The sequence below is a fragment of the Polypterus senegalus genome, chromosome 10 (assembly GCF_016835505.1).
Source record: "Polypterus senegalus isolate Bchr_013 chromosome 10, ASM1683550v1, whole genome shotgun sequence".
In the NCBI taxonomy this organism is placed as follows: Eukaryota; Metazoa; Chordata; class Cladistia; order Polypteriformes; family Polypteridae; genus Polypterus; species Polypterus senegalus.
Window position 1 is genome coordinate 29,956,343 of NC_053163.1, and position 16,555 is coordinate 29,972,897.

Below are 16,555 nucleotides of genomic sequence, written 5' to 3' on the forward strand. Positions count from 1 at the left end.
TACCACAATAAAAAGAGAAAGTCTTGACCAAACCAGGTCTCTAGAAATGGATAAGTGAAGCGTAAGGAGAAGACATGTTGGACAAGTTGAGATTAACTTGGATATCAAAGTGAGAAGACGACAATGCATGAGAAGATTTCCTCTGAGGGTTTGCTATTATTACTCTGTGCTTTGTGAGATTTAAGGAGGCCTCACTTACGTTTTAGCCAATGCAGATGTATGAATGCAGTGATGTGTATCTCCTGAGATCTGAGCAGCTTCCACTCATAGTGCTACTGATTAGCTTCAAAACATGGCAGTGGCAGCAACTCATTGAGAAGAGCTACAATAAGATATTATGCATAGAGAACACATTTCAGGGGATAAGAAGCGCCATTAGCCAAGGCAAACACACACAAACATACACAGTGTTTCGGCAACAATACATCTTGTGTTCGCAGCCCCCCTAAAAGAAGAAAAAAAAAATCTCCATGAATTGGAAGTTTGATAAGGTCTGTAAGCGTTCTTCTGCTCTCTTTTATTCTTTCTCTGCTGTAGTCTTTCTTTGCAGCCTTTGTTCTGGGCCCAGGTGAATGGAAGTCATGTGATGTCCTCCATCAAAAATGAAAAAAAAAAAGAGAGAAACACACAGTCTTGAACCGAACAAACAAAAAGTGGTTTTCAAATGGAAGGACCTTGGATGTCTTTCTGGAGAGCAGCTGGAGTGAAGCTGTGCACACAAAAGTTTTTTCTCTATTTCAAGGACCTTTTTCTATCATGGCTGCAGCCTCACCTGGACCACTGGATTATTGCAAGAGGAGCACATACTTGAGGATCCTGCCAGCTCAATCAGGTCTGTTTGTGTTGAAGGATGTTGTGGAGAGGAAGCTCAAATGTGTTGCCTTCCAAAACACTTCTCATTGTCTTCTTTTTGCTGTAAAGTTTAAATTAGTGAATACAGTTGTAAAGGGATGGGCCAGCTGATCATTCCAGAGCTAGAGTGTCAATGGAAACAGGTGAGGAAGAGTCTAAATCGGTGAATGAAACTGAGCGTGTGCATCTGTGCTCAGAAAGATGGGACCGAGCACGATATTGTGTATGCATGTGTGCGTGTGTGTGTGTGTGAGGGTGTGTGTATTCAAGTGCAAGAGTGAATCTGTAAGTAGCAGATTGGGCAATCTTGGGAGAGAGTGTGGGAAGTGTTTAGGCTTGAAGAAGACCGTGTCCAGATGGACGCTGTGGGATTTGCAAGTGTGCACACCAAGCGTGTTAGTATGTGAGAGTGTACACATGCCACATGTGTGTCAAAGACTGTAGTGTAGCACTCTGCGGGTCGATTACAAAGCAGAATTATCCACATTGGGTACTGATGTGCTGCTGAGAGTGGGTGTGATGAAAAGTAAAGAAAAGGTCGGAGCAAAGAAATCATTTGTTGTTTTTAGGTAATTTGTTTGTATCAAATTGTTTAATTACATTAATTTACTTTTTAAACGTACTATCTCGTTGTGCGTTTCTTGGCTCGGGGAATTTTGCTTGGGCTTGGAGGTTTAGTGTCTGTAAATGTGTGTAGTTGGTTATGGAGGATTGTCAATGGAAGTTTGTATACAGTAGATCAAAACACTAAAACATTCAGTGTATATATCGTTTTTCTGTATATATTTAAATAGCCACCTTCTGTGTATGTTACTGGTGTGTATAAATCTTGTATAGGGAAACAGCTTGCATAATGAAATATAAGTAAACCTTATTGAAGTCATCCTGGTGTATTATGCTGATATTTTATAAGTACGCAGTTCTACCGTATAAAATTAATTATCCATTCAGCCATCTATCATCCATCCGGTGCTTTTCTGTACCTGCTTATGGCCCAATCCCTTCTCCTAAACAGCACTCTCACTAAGACATTGGCAGTAGAGTGACCCATAAAGAATTCAGCAAAGCACATAAGTGTGTCCAAAGGTAATGTAAGAAGAACAAAACTGCAGGAGGAGAAGGACCAATATGTCCACGTGGTGTTGTAAGATTAGTGGCGAGCGTCTATCTCCATTACATGTCTACGTGGAGCCTTTTCCACTCCAATCGAAGAATACGAGTGCATCTGGGTTTTCGGTATTAATGTGCATGCAGTTTTAATATTTGCATCATAAGTTGAAAATGTTTATTGCGTTTGTGTTAACATACTAAATAGATAAAATGCATAAATATGTAGAATTTCTTTTAAATGCTTTGATTGGTACAGAGAACGGTGAATACTGACTTTATCCCAATTTACTTTGCTTGGCAGTACAGATAAACAGTGCATTTGAAAACAGTCAGTCAGGGATTTAGTCATTTACTTAATCCAGAGTGCCAGTCCATCACAGATACCTGGGAAAAAAAAGATGTAAACAGCGTCAGAGAATTTGTTGAAGAATATATAATATTTATTTGATAGAGTTGTAATTGCATATGGTGGGCACACTTTATAACTGATTTTAGTTTCAGCTGCATCTTTGTACATAATTCTTTTATGTGTAAATTTATGTAAGGTGTGTTTAATTATGCAAAAATATTGACACATGAAAGTCACAAATTCTGCTTAGCTCAACATGCATCCATCTATCTATACATTTGATAAATGCAGAGGGTCTAGCAGAAACTGACTTATTTTTATAAATAAATAAATAAGTAAATAAATAAATAAATTTTTTGAAGCATACAAGTACTTTTGCTATTTAAAAACTGTTTATTTGAAGATAGCACACAACAGCATTTCCAAAAAAATAACATTGGCTGTTGTGCTGTGTGTTAATTCTGCACACTGACACAGAGGAACATGCAGACTCCACACGGATACCCAGTATGCCAGAGCTGTGAGGTAGCGGCGTTAACTACTACTGTGTCTCTTTAGATGAAAGATAAACTACCATGCAATGTATACAGTCATATATGCACATATATACATGCATACACATTCATTCATTATTTGCAGGGCATAATTACACACGCAGTCTCACCCATATTCACTAATACTCGCCCTATTTCGTTATCCATTAATCGAACTTGAACGTTTTATCGGAAAAGCTGACAAAAACCCCACACTGACTAGGACATGAACTTGGACCCTGGAACAGGGAGGCAGCTGTGCCAACTTGTGTCTAAATTAAAAAAAAAAATGTAAAGATATACAAATATATACACTAATACATTAGAAGATGGTATCTGTCCATGTATAGTATATTTATAGTAATATATCCCTCTATCTATATATAGTCTTTCTCTATCTCTCTCTGCGTCTCTCCCCGAATTTATATATATATATATATATATATATCTACATATCTATAGCTATCTATCTACATATATATGTATAGATAGATAGATAGATAGATAGATAGATAGATAGATAGATAGATAGATAGATAGACATGCTTTCTGTTCAATAGCTGTTATATTATAATTATGGAAAATTCTATTGTACAGAAGATTTATATGAATTATAAGGGAATAACATGTACATGAAAAGGCTGCTTTGCTGCAGTGGACATTGTGTAAAGATTTCATGGAAAATTTTCTTTTTTTTCTGCTTTTCTCCTTCCTTCTGAGACAGCTTTGTTGTCATAAGAGAAGCTCAAAACCGCCAAATTGTATACTTGCCGGAAAAAATGAGACCCGATGATTATGTATGCAAGCACTTTGCTGTGGCTCCAGCGTTTTAAAAGTGAACAAAGCAGAAGCAAAACTGTCCATCTTTTTGTGAAGTAAACTGATCTGAAAGTGACTCTTGATTCCCGTCTAAATGGTGACGTCTGTTGTTTTTTAGTATGCAGGTGTATGTTGTCTAATTATATTTGCACTTTTTTGACTCCCTAGAGTTTTTAAATTTCTTCAACAGATTAAAGGATGCATTGCATAGCATTCTAGAATGAGTTCATAAAATGTACTTGTTTATTACCTTAGCAGTGCAATAACTGAGAGGTACAAGGAAAATTTGAAGCATAAATGGTTTCTACAAATGTGACCAACTACAGTTGGAAAATAATACATTTTATTCTCATGGCCACTCAGTCCAATTTTATGATATACTGTGTTCTTTAAAATGAAAATTATTTTCAAAATGTAATGAATTCTCGTATTAGCCTGCATAGTGAAAACCATCACAATATGCTTTGTATGCTCAGGGGGGCAAATTTATAGGGCCAAAGTAGAAAAGAATCTCAAATAACATCAAATATTGAGTCAAGTTAACCAGCCGTCCCACCTGTCATTTTGAAAACACTGTTTAACAGCCTTTCAGAGATTCAGTTAACATGTCCGACAATGTGAAGAGAATGTCTGTATATCCGTAAAACTGATTAAAAATGCATTCACTTTTAAAAATGAAATTATCAAACCAAATACATATATGTTATGTTTGCTAGAACAAATATGACTTCTGTTTTAATGTATATTGTTCACAGCTTGTTGGCAGAAGAAGGAAGATTTATGAAAAGCAGTGCATAGCAATGAACATGATTACCAGCCCATAACCTGAAATGAAAAGTAAACCATATACTCGTACTGTATGTACTTAAAACCATCCATTTAAAAAAGCATTTCAGTCATTTTATTGCTTCTTCGACTATTCTTCTTAAAATATCTGCAGTCAAACAGTAAGCATAACACTCCCCATTTTGAAGGTAGCATTTAATGTAAAGATGACATAACACATTTGTTTAAATTTATGAATTGTTACATGTTTGTAACAAAAAGATATGAAGCAACTAAAATCAGAATTGACAATGGCAGATTATTGCTGGAAAATGAAAGGACAAAATCTAATAAAGTGAAAACATGCACTGTGGTTTTTGTTGTAATAATAAATCAGCAACCAATTACTGCAGCAAGAATATTTGGTTTGATTAGGTCATCCATATATATAGAAATTAGAAAGTTTACTTTAGAAGTTGTAAAGGAGACGGATATCAAAACAAATGACAGATAGATAGATAGATAGATAGATAGATAGATAGATAGATAGATAGATAGAAAGGCACTATATAATAGATAGATTGATAGATAGATCCATTTTACTTTCTATGTTTTTATTATAACATTTACATTTAATTATAACATTTAACCCAAAATGATTGCAGTCATGGTATCAAATAATTATTACACACATATATATGTATGTGTGTGTGTATGTTTGTATGTATATATATATATATATATATATATATATACTGTATATATATATATATATATATACTGTATATACATACAGAGGGGGACTGGGCAGTCTCATGGTCTGGAATCCCTACAGATTTTATTTTTTTCTCCAGCCGGCTGGAGTTTTTTTTTTGTTTTTTCTGTCCACCCTGGCCATTGGACCTTACTATTATTCTATGTTAATTAATGTTGACTTATTTTCTTTTCTTATTGTGTCTTTTATTTTTCTATTCTTTATTATGTAAAGCACTTTGAGCTACTGTTTATATGAAAATGTGCTATATAAATGAATGTTGTTGTTGTTGTTAAATGTAAATATATATATAAATATGTAAATATATATATATATATATATATATATATATATATATATATATATATATATATATATATATATATATATATATATATATATATATGTTTGTGTGTGTGTATCTATTTATCCCTAGTTTAATGTAAAAGATAGTTTCAGAATATATATATATATACTTTTTCTAAATATCATTGACCTCACTTATGGAAACCGTTTTCATGCATTGTGTTAAGTAAGTGTAGATCTTCCTCTATTGTTTAATGAAGCAAAAACTTTAAAAGCAAAGAATGTCTATGCCCCAAAAAAAGAATGAAAAAACTTTATATTTGAAAAAAAAAAAAAACTTAATGTGTTCGATTGATGTCAGGATTTAATGGAATCAAGTAAATGACTTCTAATGATATTATATCTGGAACAGCAAAAGTCTTTGCCTTTTAAGCAAAAATTAAAGAAATGCCAATTTAAATAGCAGAGGAGTGGGTTTGGGCAAAAACACAAGGGCTCCTTTTCATTCTGAAAGTCTCAATATTTATGAGTCACTCAGTGGAGGAAAATGACAGCCAGTTTTGTGGCCTTTTGTCCCCCAAGCCTGTGATCCAGCCTCCTCAGGAATGTACAGATAGAAGCATTGAAAATGCCAAAGAATTTCAGAGGGGTCCTGCACCCTCAGGGGGAGACTGGGTGGGTTTAGGGCATTCAGTCGGGAGGGGGTTTGGGGCAGTTATTAGCACTATTTCCACTTTGCATCATTCCAGAAACATCACACTCAAAACATGCAGTGTTTACAGTTAAACTGGCTTCCTTTCGATATTAGTGCTATGAAGCAAAATGGTATTTTGCAAAGAGTTTAGCACTGCCCATGGTCAACTGTTGCAATGACATGCTACTTCATAACTAGCCAAACAGAATCAAATTTAAATGACTTTTCTTCACAACGAATCTTAACCTCAGTCAAAACCATAACTTTACGCCCAATGTTGATTTACTTTTATAAAAATATAAATATATTAAAATCAAAAGAAATAACTGTGTATAAAGGGAAATAAACAATGGTTTTAGTTTTCTTCTAGGTACCACAATGTGTAATAGTTAGAAAGAAAATCTAATAAGTATTAATTTCACAAGTATTAGAAACAAATCCTAATAAGCATTAAAGCAGTCACATTTTACCTATTTAATCTGCACTTCACATTTGACAAATATAGAAATAAGCATGAGTTAACATCTTGTTGGCAGATATAGTATTTACTACCACTACGGTTACTTTTTTGTGTTCTTCAATACTCCACATTGGACCAGTTCTAGCATGGAAATAAATAATCATTAATAAGAAATCCAATAATATTAATATACAAGTTTACTGACCAGTTTGGTTCTTTTACTATTTATTTAAAATCAGGGACATGCAGTGTAGAATGTATTTGAATAAACATACGCACATGCATTTTTTTTAAGCCACTTATTCCAATTGGGGTTAATCTGGGGGTAATCCTGACTGCATTATATATGCACAGGAGGGAAGAAGCACTGGAGAGAACACCAATCCATCACAGAGCTCACTCATGCACATGTCCAAAGTGACATTGGGCCAAACCACCGGATCAACATGTCTTTTGGAATGTGGGAGGAAGAGTGGAGTAAATGGAGAAAAAACAATTCAGATGCTAAGAGAATGTGCAGACTCCACATGGACAATAATCAGGTGTGGGATTCAAACCTGAGGCACTGGATCCACGAAAAAGCCTCACCAATTTATGTGGTAACTCTCTGTCCATCCATCCTTCTGTATATTTTCTAATCCTGCCTACTATACTAAAATTAACATCTATCTATCTATCTATCTATCTATCTATCTATCTATCTATCTATCTATCTATCTATCTATCTATCTATTATACTAAAATGAGTATCTATCTATCTATTATACTAAAATGAGTATCTATCTATCTATCTATCTATCTATCTATCTATCTATCTATCTATCTATCTATCTATCTATCTATCTATTATACTAAAATGAGTATCTATCTATCTATCTATCTATCTATCTATCTATCTATCTATCTATCTATCTATCTATCTATCTATCTATCTATCTATCTATCTATTATACACTTTTTTCTTTTTCTGATTGTAATTAATCCATCCATCCATTATCCAACCCACTATATCCTAACTACAGCGTCACGGGGGTCTGCTGGAGCCAATTCCAGCTAACACAGGGCACAAGGCAGGAAACAAACCCCGAGCAGGGCACCAGCCCACCACAGGTTTGTAATTAATAAAAATTGAAGTGATTTTCATAACGTTCCAGGGTTGATATTCATTTGAGAATTCGACGTTTTGTATTTTCTGTTATCTCATTATGTAATGTTATCTCATTACTTCTGCTGAATTAATTCAGAATGTAAATATATGTACACCAACTACAACTGGAATATGTGTGGTGGTCTGAAAGTGCTACTAGCTCTAGCTCTGAGGCTAGGGATCTGCACTGGCAATTAGAAGGTTGCTGGTTTGAATCCCTTAAATGCCAAAAGGGACTCTGCTCTGTTGGGCCCTTAAGCGAGGCCCTTAACCTGCAATTGCTGAGTGCTTTGAGTAGTGTGAAAAGCGATATATAAATGCAAAGATTTATTATTATTAAACCAAGTCTCATTGTTTCATTTGTGAATGGGACAGCTTTTGTTAAGGAGTCACATTAACCTAAAAAGAACTGGATGATCCTTAAGTATTTGGTTCCAAAGCTTAAAAGTCTGACGTATAAACCACTCGTTGACTCAACAAAGAAATTTTTGCTTCCCTTCATATAAAACATTTTGATATTTTAGGGAGATGTTTGCACAAATAACTGATGCCAAGATTAAGGACTGCATTTTTTGTTGGCAACAAATCAGACACATTGTTAATAATGTGAGGTTTGAAGAATTATATTTAGGAAATCACATGGATCGCATTCAGGAATGTTTATGAAACTTTTCTTGGCAACTACAAAGCACCACCCTACATCCAGCTGCTTGACAACCTGCTTCAAGCATACAAAACCATGAAGTGCAATATGTCCCTAAAGATTAATTCCCTGAATTCACACCTGGACTTCACCTTAGTCTCTGCTAATGTTGGTGCAGTCAGTGATGAGCATGGTGAAATGTTTCACTAGGACAATGTAAGGATGGAAAAGCAGTATCAGGGCAAATCTAATCCATCACTTCATGCCGACTAATGTTGGGAACTGAAATGAGAAGCATCGGATGAGAAGTACAAGCAAAAATCTGCAGTAATGCATTTTAGCTCAGTTCAGCTAATGCAGTGTGTCAACATCATCAAGCAATTCAATACAAGAAATTCAATAAAAGTTAATTTCAGGTTTCCCAAAATTCCTAAGTGATACGGCCAATCTGAAATTATATTTGTGTTCATCTTGAAGCTCTCTATCATGATCACCAAATATTTTCTGGAAGAAAAAAAATGTTTGTCCAGTGTAATCACTACTATCATTATTATTTAAGTAGGAGGGCAAGCCACCCTGGTGACTTTGGCGCCCAAACCCCAGTTGCGGCCAGAATATTAGTTAAATTTATAAATGTACAAAAGAAAACGGATTATTTATTGCACTCAAAATCACGAAATTCTATAAATATGTAAAAGAAAAATAAATTATTATTTAACGGAGTAAAAATCATGAAATGAGAATACTCTCTTACCGATTAGAGTATTCCCGTTAAACTGAGGTCCACTATGCTTGATGAGTATTTATTAGAGACTAAATAAACGATCCTTTCATTTTAGCTGACTTTCTTATAAACCATGATAATTTAAAAATGGAATAAGAATCAATACATCTAACAACATCACATTAAAGTTTGATACATTCTGAAAAAAATGATACCAAACATATATATGTAGGTTTTAAAATAAGCCCGATTTATAACATGACAAAAAATGTGACATAAAAACGTTACATAAAATCGTTGCACTTTTAAGCTTAGGATTTTATATATAGAGAGTAGATTAAGAATTTGCTCGTTGCTTTTTATTTGGAACCCAACTGGTTTCCTTAGGTCTTATTGTTTGACTGTCAGGCCCTTAGAGAGTATGAGGGCCGTTCCGAGGATGGCGATCTTCTAAACCTGGGTGGCACTCACTTTATTTGGAGAAACATGGAGATATTTTTGGAGATCTAGTTGAGCATCTCAGAGTAGTCTGACTATGACCGGCTCATCATTATCATTATTATTACTGTTATTATTACCATACCTTCATTACCTCCAACCACTAACGCTAAAATTCAATAATTCCACTTAGGTTGTTGTTTCTACTCCAGCACAGCAGATTAATATTTTGCGCTAAAATAATTTTTTATTTTTATTTTGTTTGATTTTCTAATTTAAGCCAGTAGCACATTTGCCACAAAACCACGTGAGAGCATTTACAAGTCTGTATAGGTGGCAACCTTAATTTAGAATCTGAGCTGCCTGAATACCAGAAACAGGGAGCTCTGTGTCCGACTGCAGGATAGGAAAAAGACTTAATTTATTCTTGGCAGGGTGGTCTTTAACATATTCAGGAATTTAAAAAATCTGTAATAATAAACAAATAGGTCCTAAAGCAGCTGCCTACTGACTTAAAGGAAAGAGTATATCAGTATAAAATGAGCAATAAAGCTAATTAGAGGAAAATACAGTATGACTTTGCCTTTGAGATAATCCATATGAGCACAGCATCCAAAGCAGTGGGCTTCATTTTGATGTGACCTTCTTCTAAAGTCCCAGGGTACAAGCATTGATGATATCAGAGACCTGGAGGTGTCACCCATGAAGACACGGAGATCAAACAACAAGGGCTGACTGTGTTATCCACTCGAGCACAATGGCTCCTCTTCTAAACTCACATTATTTAAAAGGAAATAAGGAATTTGCTGTTTCTTTTTTCCTTTTCTCACATAAGAGTGACAAGAAAATGTAATTAATATATTCTAATAAGAATGTCTTTTATTATGATACATCAAAGTGAAAAAAAAAATATATAAGAAGATTACAAAACAAGGAAAATATGAAAACATAAAATGACTAAAAATAAAGTGCATTGTGAAAGGGGCTATTTAGAGCCAAAAAAGTTGCACAAGTGGAAAGTGAGCTGTTTCCTGGTATAAATACCTTTAAAAAACAAAATTTAACTGACAAAATCTTTAAAATATTTACTATCGCCAGCCACTGAGCCGCGTCTGTGAATGACTCCACACAACCTGCCAGATTTCTTCCTTTCATCTCCTTTTTTTTTTCCCCGTCCTCAAAGGTCGGTTTATCAGACTGTCTGATCTTTTGTGATCCACTTCAAAATGTACCTTTGTAGGCGTCAGCATGCTGACTCTGCACCTTTTTTCTTCCGGGATTATATTTAGGGTTTTGATATGTTTGTTTTTCAGCACTTTGTTAAATAATTCTGTTGTAGTATTATTTCAAATCTTTAATTAATGCATACCTGAGTGACTGCATAATCCATTTTCTCTATAGATATTTTAGGAATAGCACAGATATTAGAAACAAAATAGCACGGACAAGTATAAAATGACAAGGGTCACTAAATCAAGGATTCCATATATGGCCCCCCTGTGTATTTAAACACCTGCCAGGATCGACTTAACAGGGTGCAATGGAGTGCAATGCTGGGAATTTACAATTCCAGTCCTACAGAATTCATTAAGTGAGTTCTTAGATGGTATGTCATTAAATTTATTTCTTTAGTGATATCTGTGTGTTATTATTACAGCAATGATAAGCAATGACATGACAAATAATAAGGAGCAACCATTTTGTTTGACTGTTAGTGAGAAGGAGAAGCACAATTATTCGGCCAATACCATGAATCTTGCTTTACTGCTATATTTAAAGCAGCATTAAAAAACATAATTTATGGGATCTGTATAAAAGATCTACAGTATAATGGACTTCTGGAACTTTATGCTTTTATAAAGACATAAAAGCAACCTCCATTGGCAAAAACTGGCAGTGGAATGAGTTGTACTGAAGAGCTCAGGGACCTTAAACGTCACACTGTCATAGGATAGCACCTAGGCCAATATGTGAAGTTTCAGCTCTGCTAAATCTGCCTGGTCTACTATAAGTGCTATTATTGTGAAATGGATTTGTTTAGGAGTAACAACAGCTCAGCCACAAAGCAGATCACACAAAACTCACGGTGTGCTGCCGCAAAGTACTGAAGCACATAGTAGGTAAAAACCACCTATCCTCTATTACATCCCTCACAACAGAGTTCCAAACTGCCTCTGGAAGAAACACTGGTACAAGAATTGTGTCTCAGGAGCTTCATGAAATGAGTTTCAATGGTTGAGCAGATGCACACAAGCCTAAGATCACTACATGCAATGTGAAGCGATAGCTGGAGTGGTGTACATCACCAGTGGACTCTGGAGCAGTAGAGAGGCGTTCTCTGAATTGTTGAATCATGCTTCACTATTTGGATGTATGATGGCTGAATCTGGACTTGGTGAACATCGCGAGAACATTACCTACAAAGTGCCTATTGTAAAGTCTTCTGGAGGAGGAAGAGTGGTCTGAGGTAGTTTTTTGGGTTTGGGTTAGGTCCCTTGATTGCAGTTAAGGGTGCTGTTAATGCTTCAGCATAGAAAGACACTTCAGACAATTGTGCAACAGTTTGGGGGATGACATTTTCTGTTCTCAAAATGACTGTGCACATAATTAGATTTAAAAAGAAATGGAAACTCGGTGGTCTGCACAGAGCCTCGACCTCAACCCTATTGAACTGCTATGGCATGAATTGGAATGCTGATTGTGAGGCAGATCTTCTTGTGTAACCTCTCAAATATTTTTACGAGTAAACAGAAAACATTTCCAGAAGAGTGGATGCTGTTATAGGCAGAATGGAAGGGCAACTCCATGTTTCATAATTGTTATATTTTGAATTTTATTTCTTCTGGTAGCTATCTCGTGTGCATTGAGTGTAAAGCAGCTTGCTCCAGTTGCAAGGGTAACCTTTGTCATCATTGGAGGGTGTAGCACCAAGGTTTGTCACCTGTTGGCAATTGTAGCAGTGGGTTTAAATAACTGCCCAGTTTGTCATATCTTTATCCAAACTGCTTATAGTAACTGAGTTATTTCTTATGTTCTGATTTGATTTGGGTTCCTGACTCTCATTTTGTCCTTCTGATCTCGATTTTCATCTTGCTGTTTGGCCTCATTGTTTTGACACTCACCTGGTTTTCACTATTTTCTGTTTCGTGTCTCTCTCCTGGTTTTCTCTTTTGTCGATTTTCTGACACAGCAGTAGTATCTATAGTAGTTGATTTCTAATAAAATATTTAGATTGTCCTGCTTAATGAGAAACACTTCTCGGCTGTTATGAAGTAACCAATATTTCTGCTTTAATTTGACCTAAAATATAATTTGATCTTTACTCAGATTATTATAAATATAAGTATATAACACCCATAAATTGAGAATTTCCATCTCTTTACTGAAAATGTATTCGTACAGTCACAATCTTCAATTTACATGCTGGAACAGTTTTATTAATGAGATTAATGGAAGTTTGTTCTAAAACTGCCTAAAATGCACCCAAGAGCAAGATTCAAAATGAGAATGATGTTATCAAATGCCTAGCCTCACAAGGTCATATGTTTTGGGAATGTCCTACATTCTTACATAACTCACAGATATTTTTAACTCTAAAATCACTCCCAATCCGTTCACAGCAATATTCAGAGTAACATCAAGTGGAATAACATTAAGGATGAGAAATCTATCATGGTATTGTGTACTGCATCTTTTACCCAAAGACTCATATCACTCAGCCCAAATAATTCTAACCCACCTACATTAACTCAATAGGAAATCAATGTTTTATAATTATCTTGAGGTAGTGTAACTGGTGATGTCACCCACAAGAGTCTTGATTATTACTATTTTATAAGTCACTAACTTAGGAAACACTAACTTAGAAAACTGATATTGTTTCTGTTGACTTCAAGTATCAGCGTTCAGTGGCAGGGTCTCAGCCTTTCAAATAATAATCTTTAATATAGTCAATCAATCAACATTTATTTAGATAGCACATATTCATACAAAAAAAATGTAGCTCAAAGTGCTTTACAAAATGAATAGAAAAATAGAAGACACAATAAAAAATAAACATAAGTCAACATTAATTAACATAGAATAAGAGTAAGGTCCGATGGCCAGGGAGGACAGAAAAACAAAAAAACTCCAAAGGCTGGAGAAAAAAATAAAATCTGTAGGGGTTCCAGACCACGAGACCGCCCAGTCCCATCTGGGCAATCTACCTAACATTAGTCAAACAGTCCTCTTTGTATTTATGGTTTTCATGGAAGGACCTGATGATGATGGTCATGTAGACTTCTGGCTTTCAGTCCATCAATGTTGGTGCATCATGATGCTTTGAGTGGGTGGTGGTGGCGCAGGCCGCCACCACAAAGAAACAGGAAAAAGAAACAGAAGAGAGAGTTGGGGTCAGTATGGATTTTGGAGCCACTGTGAATAGTTATTATGAAGAATTGAACGTACAGAGTATCAGGATTAAGATAAAGTGAAGTTATAAAAAGGCCATGTTAAAGTAATGTGTTTTCAGCAGTGTTTTAAAGTGCTCTACTGTATTTGCCTGGCGAATTCCTATTGACAGGCTATTCCAGATTTTAGGTGCATAACAGCAGAAGGCCGCCTCACCACTGCTTTTTCACAATAAAGGAATTTAGATGTTCTCTCCTGGTAAACAGCCCAAGATTCTAGGATTGGGTCTCTAATAACACCTGACTTGGCTAAGAGGGAGATCTTCTTTGATGTGTGCTGAAAGTGAGCTCCTGTGACTTAAACCTTCACAAGGGGTTACCTGACTGGACATAGAATCAGTTGTGTGAAGGACCAGTTTTCAGTCTTTCTGTTTTTGTGACATTACTGGGTACACCTGTTTCCCTGAACTTCCTATAATACCCTGTAAGAAAGCAGAACAAGTTTCCAGGTATCAGGAGTTCATCTCTCAGCCGCTCAGGTGCTCTCTGTACATATGGCCTGCATTTGGAGCAAACAGTAACACTGGACAAATACAATTATTTTAATAAGGATAAGGAACAGTTCTGGAATGTATCAGAATTTGGTAAGAATTCATTATTGCTGTTTTAAAATTTGCATGCCAGGAACCTGCTGTTGTTTTAATAGATACAAGGAAGCATATTAAACAAATGTTTTGTTACGTAGCTTTTTCACTTAGGAGAAGGAAGGAGGTGGTGTTTTTAAATTGATGGAATTTTTTTTGGAAATACAATGTCTGTCTTACTTATTGTTTATAAAAATGCATCTTTGACTGTACTGTTTGTTATTGTTTTCTTTTTGGTCCTGTTATAAAAAATGATTTAGCTGAAGTTGGTTAGTTGACCCCAACAAAAACTACACCTAACATCACAAATTTATTACAATGAATTGTGAGCCACTCAAAAATCAAATATTGGGGGATGTTAACATTTATGAGGTTCAAAAGGATTACAAAGACTTTTTAAAGACATTCATTAGTCCATGGTTAAGCAAATGTTCAGAAACAGAAGAAATTTCACTCCAAAAATGTGATAATCTAGGCCGCAACCATAATTAAGTCAAAAGGCCAAAAATGTGTCTCTCTCTTGCCAAATGCAAAAAAATGCAGGGGGAATGGAAGGAATCTATTGAGATGCTGCCCATCTCAAATTTGTTGCAGAGTGCAATGTGTAACATTTGGCATTCGTGAAGGTTTATGATTTCCCATGAGAATAAAACACTTTTGAGCAGGAGATATTCATCTTAGTATGGAGGCAGAAATGGAGTATAATCAATCCGGATAGATAGTCTGAATTTATTGAGATAACAATGAGTTCTATGCAGTACTAACAATTTTGAAAAGATCATATTTGTGTACCCCTCTGTGAGTGGAGGTTCAGCAGAACGTGAACTATGTAATGCAAGCAATCTAAACTTACATGGAAATTTATAAGAGAAATGACAAAGCTAGTGTCATAAGGCGCTTTTCCACTGCATAGTACGGCACAGCACGGTTCAGTACAGCTCACCTTGGTTTGGCTCAGTTCGGCTCGGTTTGCGTTTCGACTGCAGTTTAGTACCACTTTAGAGTGGGCGGGAATATTCACGTGTCGTTATAGTTGCGCCGCCTCTACTGCCGTGACACCGTGGAACTTTTACAACAACACGCAGACAACGACAACACTTTAGCTCGACGACGCGCAAGGGTAAGCATCTAATAAAAGCACATCACTAGCTAACTTTTATCACTGTTGCAAAGCATAAAATGAACTTAACTGCCAGTGTAACATTAAAATGCTGATTCTGTATATTACAGATCTTCCACATTTTGCAAAAAAGTCGCCGCAACAGACTATCTGTTTGGACATTTAACCGTGCCTCAGAGTGGTGGGATGTGATTGTTCCCGGTTTTACAAACACTCAGTGGCTGGAGAACTTTCGAATGTCTGAAGAAACATTCATCCACTTATGCAACAAACTGCGTCCAGCGATGGAGAGACGGGACACAAACTTCCACGTGTGTGTACCTTTAAAGAAAAGAATAGCCAGTGACGCAGTAATGACGATTTTCTCCGGCCAATCAGTGACCAGCAGTTTACATGTCACGTTTTGGTAACGGTTCGGCGCGCTTGGAACCTCGGCTGAGGTGGTACTAAAAAAAGGACCAGGTACCAGGGACTGTTCCCAGTGGAAAACCCCCCAAAAGTGAGCTGAACTGAACCGTGTCGTGCCGTACTATGCAGTGGAAAAGCGCCATTAGTGTACAGGTATCAAATCCAAACTCATTGAAAATGCTGTTTATCATGAGTGAATATATTTAATAACAAAAGCAAAATGCTCAATGTGTTTGTCCTGTAATTTTTGAGTAGCAGACCGATAATATTTGATGCAAAGAAACAATGTGAAGGAAATAAATAAGGATAGAAAAACATAAAGACAGTTAAAATGATATTTAGGCTCTAGATGAAATCAAACACAAGCCATGGTTGATGTCCTAAAATTATTTTAAGCA

General features: G+C 35.8%; 1 long non-coding RNA gene across 1 annotated transcript in view; it reads left to right on the forward strand.

The window, feature by feature from the left end:
* Window positions 1–343: 343 nt before the first annotated feature.
* Window positions 344–16,555, forward strand: part of LOC120537013 — a 75,725-nt gene continuing 59,513 nt past the window's right edge. The window contains exon 1 of the long non-coding RNA XR_005635246.1: window positions 344–832. This is a non-coding gene — a long non-coding RNA (uncharacterized LOC120537013). The remainder of the gene's footprint in view (window positions 833–16,555) is intronic.